A 6,000-nucleotide genomic window follows, 5' to 3' on the forward strand; every position below is an offset into this window, starting at 1 on the left:
ACATTTCAATACCCAGTGTCTATCATTATAGGTTTAAATGTGTCTATAATTCTAGAAATAGATTAGTTTACAGAACAAAAGATTACATTGGATTTTCAAAATGCTACACTGATATTTTTATACGGATCAGATGAAGAAAGTTACTTTATATTTTGATTCGGGAACTACACCAAAGTTAAGCTTAGTGCTTATAGTAGAAGTTGGGTTAGTGAGTAAAATTGAAGGATCACACAATTAAGATTTACAAATAAACCAAGATGATATAGTTAATAATGTTAATAATTCAAACACCTTAACACAAAATAAAAATAAGATATGGTTACTTTATTGGAGAAGCACAGGGATGTTTTCTCAATGAAACCAGAATAAGTAAAGACTGCATTCTAAAGATTAATGACCCATTCTGTGCAGGGCATTAGTATTGGTCTCGACAGCCAGAGACTGTGACCGTGTGTGTGTGTGTGTGTGTGTGTGTGTGTGTGTGTGTGTGTGTGTGGCGGGGGGGGGGGGGGTTGATAGCTTGTTTCTGACAGTCTTTTTTTATATTTTTTGTGCGTATCTGCGACTTAGCAACTCCGTTATATGGTGAGTAGCAACTCTTCTTTTCATAATATTGTTAGTACAAAAAGAAATTGACAGAATGATTAAGTGGAATGTCATTGAACATTCCAATAGTTGTCATAACAACTCTGAGTAGTAGTAATTGAACCTGAAAAAAATAGACCACATATAATAGAAGAAATGTCAGTGACATTTGCTGGGACAAAACACATTAGCACAATGAATATATCAGCAGGATACTGGCAATTGGAACTCTACAGTGGCAAAATGTCAACCTAAATGCTCACATTCAACATTTTCAGCAAAACACAAGTAACGGTAAAAGTTGGAAAATGCACAAAGGAATTTTATTTTATAAGAGCAACAACAAAACAGATAAATGCTTTCTATGCATAGCTTGATGTTTTATAATGCTGGTCAAAGTTAATAAAACTGTGTCCTGTAAAAAGAGTGAAGGCAAATAGTGTGATAGATAAGTTACGAGATCATTATTTCAAAATTTTGGCAAACCTGAGAACTTGCTATTGAACAATGGAACACAGTTTACAGCCACACAGTTCAAGGAGTTTTTTGCATGGGAAAACATAACCATATTTTAATTTCTAGATATCACCCATAAAGTAATCTGGCAGAGTCATACATGAGCTAGATAAGTTATGCCAAACTTACTGTGCCGATACACTTTCGAAGTGGACAGGACTAGTAAGTGTAGCACAGAAGATATGAGATTTAATTGATGATATATATATATATATATATATATATATATATATATATATATAAAAAAAAACAAAGATGATGTGACTTACCAAATGAAAGTGCTGGCAGGTCGACAGACACACAAACAAACACAAACATACACACAAAATTCAAGCTTTCGCAACAAACTGTTGCCTCATCAGGAAAGAGGGAAGGAGAGGGAAAGACGAAAGGATGTGGGTTTTAAGGGAGAGGGTAAGGAGTCATACCAATCCCGGGAGCGGAAAGACTTACCTTAGGGGGAAAAAAGGACGGGTATACACTCGCACGCACACACACATCCATCCACACATACATACACAAGCAGATTGTGTCTGTATGTGTGGATGGATGTGTGTGTGCGTGCGAGTGTATACCCGTCCTTTTTTCCCCCTAAGGTAAGTCTTTCCGCTCCCGGGATTGGTATGACTCCTTACCCTCTCCCTTAAAACCCACATCCTTTCGTCTTTCCCTCTCCTTCCCTCTTTCCTGATGAGGCAACAGTTTGTTGCGAAAGCTTGAATTTTGTGTGTATGTTTGTGTTTGTTTGTGTGTCTATCGACCTGCCAGCACTTTCGTTTGGTAAGTCAAATGAAACATGCAGTGTGGGATATGAATGCCAAAAAAGATTAACAGAAGTGCAAGATGATAAGGCAGGACTGATGAAAGGAGGTGAGTTTGCATGACTATAAAAAAAATTAAACATTCAGAGGAAAAAGACTCAGTTCTTTGTTGATAGAGATTTCAGTAAGTCAGAGTAAAAAAAAAAAAAACTTGCGGGAGGGGGGATGATTTGGGTGATTCAATTCCGCAAGGAGAATTTAAAAGGTTGGGTTCATATGACAACTGAGAGAAGCTAACTTGGCAAGTATCTGTTATTTATTCATCCAGGAATCATGTCACAAAGACATAAGATTTTTCATCATAACACAATGAAAATAAATTGCTCAACGTGTAAGAGGCGCACCATAAAGTGAATTCCTGATGTGTTCGACAGCTAGCAATATGTTGCGTGAAGTGATTGTGTGTACGTGATAGAGTAATGACGTGGCATTTGCTAATGGAACTTCCCGAGGTCTAATAGCAGCGGAATGGGGACCTCTATTCCAGTTCCATGCATGTGTGAATTGCGGTCAGTGTTAAAGTTTTTGAATCAGAACATAGTTGGCTGAAGTTGGCCAACTGTGCTAAGTTTATGGCCCCAACGTCATGAGCAAGCAGGTGGTGCAGAGACTTTGCAGCAGGTCGCCAAAATGGTCATAATGAGTGCTGTGGGGGCTATCCCTCATTAGAAGCAGCTTGTGCAGGAATGCATTACAGAGAATAATCACATCACAATCGTCGAATTCAGAAGTCAGTTCCCACAGATGAGCAGCTTCCTGTTGGATGAAATTCACAGAGCACCAGTTTTGAATTTCCTGTAGTGGAACCGTGATAATGGCAATGAGTTTCTGGGCGAAAACATCACAGATGATGAGATGATGGTTGCACACAATACCCCAGACACCAAGGAGCAGTCAGTGCATTGGCATCACAGTGGCTATCCTGGCAAGCACAAAATTCAAGTAATCTGTGTCGGACCAGAAAGTGCTGCATTCTGGGACAGACGGGGAATTCTCCTCGAATTACTGACTAGAGGTCAGACACTGAATGCTGAGTGTTTCTACGAAACAATGTGGAGACTGTGATGAGACATTCAGAATAAGTAGTACAGGATGCTTAATGCTGGTGTTGTCTTCCTGCTGGATAATGCTAGGCCACACACAGCTTGGTGCCCGACAGATTTCCTGCAAACATTCGGCTGGGAAGTGTTTGATCAGTCATCCTATATCCTGGACCTTGCTCCCAGCGATTTTTGTCTATTCTGAAACCTCAAGAAATTCCTGCCCAGTGGGAGTCACCATTTTCTGGCTGATAAGGGCAGAGGTGTTTGTCACACAGTGATTCCAGTCTCAGGCAACAGGCCTTTATGACACAGGGATATGATCAAATGTCTGGATTCCGGTGATAAATATTTTGAAAAATTGTCCAGTAGTTCCTGTGTCTGTTCCAATAAATATTTTAGTTAAATTGTTTTGTTTCTGTTCACAACCTCAGGGAAACTTACTTTTTGAATCCATCTCGTACATACACTCATAATATACAAGTATGCTTTATGAGGAGAGAACAAGTGGTCGGCCATGGTTTTGATCAAGGAATTATCCCGGAATTAGTCTGGAATGGTTTAAGGAAAACCCAAATCAGGATGGACCTACAGAATTATCTATCAACCCCCCCCCCCCTCCCCCCCTCCTCCCACAAATATGAGGTCAGTGTCTTAACAACTGTAATGCCCCATCCAATTAGATCCTGTTGTACAATATTCTTTGATTTAGACACAGTTTGCTCCATATAACTTGTTACTAGGTACAGGAAAAAGTTATTTTGTTTTATGGCCAAATTTGGTGTTTATTTTGCAAATTAGTTACCTATTTGTTGAATTCGGTGTCTTTTTTTGCCAAATTTTGTATCTTTTCCACCAAAGTAAGTGTTGTTTTTGCCAAATGTGATTATTTTTTAAAAAATGTTTGGTGCTATTTCTTTGCCAGATCCAGTGTTATTTTTTATTGAATTCAGTGTAACTTTTTTGCCAAATTCGGTGTTATTTTTGCTAATTTCGATGCTATTTTCGTCACCAGATCAACGTTCGTTACACAGGAGATGAGCTGCCAGTTTGAGATTATTCATGAACTGCAACCTTGAGGAGATTAGAAGTGAAAATCCAGTTTTAACATTCCACAACAATCAGTTACAATTATTAGTAAACTGCTGTCTTCAGATTTATAACATTTTTATGTGGCAAAATTACAGATTTCATGATATCTTGTAAAGACTGCTAATTTCACATTGTTACACTGTTGTTTTCGCAAAATTTTCCTGTCCCTACTTATAATACAAGGTGTCCCAGGAGAAATAGTCAATATTTAGTAATTGACAGGAACAATTGTTCGAAGCAAACAACTCGTTTACATGAGTTCTAAAATGCACACATTAGGAGCTAGAAGCACTTGTTCAGTAGAAGAGATGTGTTTCATTACAGTAAACTGGTGCTCATAAATCTTAGAGTATGCATTTTAGAGCTCATGTTTACTCAACATTTTTTTCTTGTTTTGGTCCATACTGCTACTTCTCAAAATATGGAAAGCAAAGAGCTTGCAGTAGAAGAGATTTGTTTCACAGAATCAAAGAGGAGTGCAAATAGCTCTTTAGGTATGCATGTTAGAGCCTTTGTATACTAGATTTTTTTGTTTTGAATGGTCATTTCTGTCATATCACTGAATATTGATCATTCTTCCTGGGACACTGTGCATAAAACATAGTTTGCTCTTCATCACTGGACACCCTTTGCTGACTCCTGGACAATGAACATTTGCATTAACTCCAGTCTTCATAAACCTGACCCCAGCTCCATAAACATACATTTATGTCCATACACATCTTCACATCCTTCCCCCAGTCCATCTGAAAAACTGTATCAGCATCCTCCCTTGACGAGCAAGATGTTGAGCACAGGAGAATGACAAGACATTTCTGACATGCACTATAGATCTTGGAATGCGATTTTCCTGTAAAAGCATTACATTATGATCATGTAACGTGAAAGGGTGTTTTAATGTTGCCCCTGTCCAAAGTGTCTCTTGGACCATTGTAATATATAGAATTATTAGTGATATACTTAGTAATGCTTTCTCTGGTAGGCACAACGGATTGGTAAATGTACTCGCTTGGTGCCATAAGGATACCCAGCTTTTTAAATAATTATTTACAAGGAGGATGACTGCTTCTTCTAACCAAACTGCAGTCCAGGCTAACACTTATCATTTACCCTAAACTTTGCACATACGTAGGTCAACACTTTTCACTGGCTTCTGATTATAACTGAAGGGGAAATTTAAAAGCAGAAAACAACCTATGAGCAACTTAACCTGAAGAAAGCCTAGCATTTACACTCTTGTTATTAGTAACGAGAGACATTTACATTAGTAATTGTTATGCATTTCAACAGCTGCTGTATCACAGATCGTTCTTGATGCTGCAATGATATAGCTGCACTTCAAGGATTTTATTAATGTGTGTATATCACGAAGTTAGTGTCAAAATATTGTTAATGACATGTGATATATACATTACACTTCACTGGCTAATTCATCAAATCTACTTACAGTTTGTTAGAGGGGGCAGTGTGTGGGTGACTATAAGTGGATATGGGAAAGAGTGAGCAGGATTTTTCAGTTTCTGTTCTATGATGATTTAACTTTTATGAATTTCAACTGTGTTTGCCTCAGACTACTTTAAATAACATCACCATTCATTGCCCTAAAATCTCTCTCTCTCTCTCTCTCTCTCTCTCTCTCCCTCCCTCCCTCCCCTTCCCTCCCCCCCCCCCCCCCCCCCCCCCCCCCCCCCGTCTTTCTCTCCCTCTCCACTGTAGATTATTGCATTAGTTGCATAACTGTAGCAATTATCTGTAGGTGTTCTTTGGGAAACCTTTTGCCCTGTAGGAAATATTTGTAGGTGTTGTTGTGGTCTTCAGTCCTGAGACTTGTTTGATGCAGCTCTCCATGCTACTCTATCCTGTGCAAGCTTCTTCATCTCCCAGTACTTACTGCAACCTACATCCTTCTGAATCTGCTTAGTGTATTCATCTCTTGGTCTCCCTCT

Source organism: Schistocerca serialis, chromosome 8 (genome assembly GCF_023864345.2).
Source record: "Schistocerca serialis cubense isolate TAMUIC-IGC-003099 chromosome 8, iqSchSeri2.2, whole genome shotgun sequence".
Classification (NCBI taxonomy): domain Eukaryota; kingdom Metazoa; phylum Arthropoda; class Insecta; order Orthoptera; family Acrididae; genus Schistocerca; species Schistocerca serialis.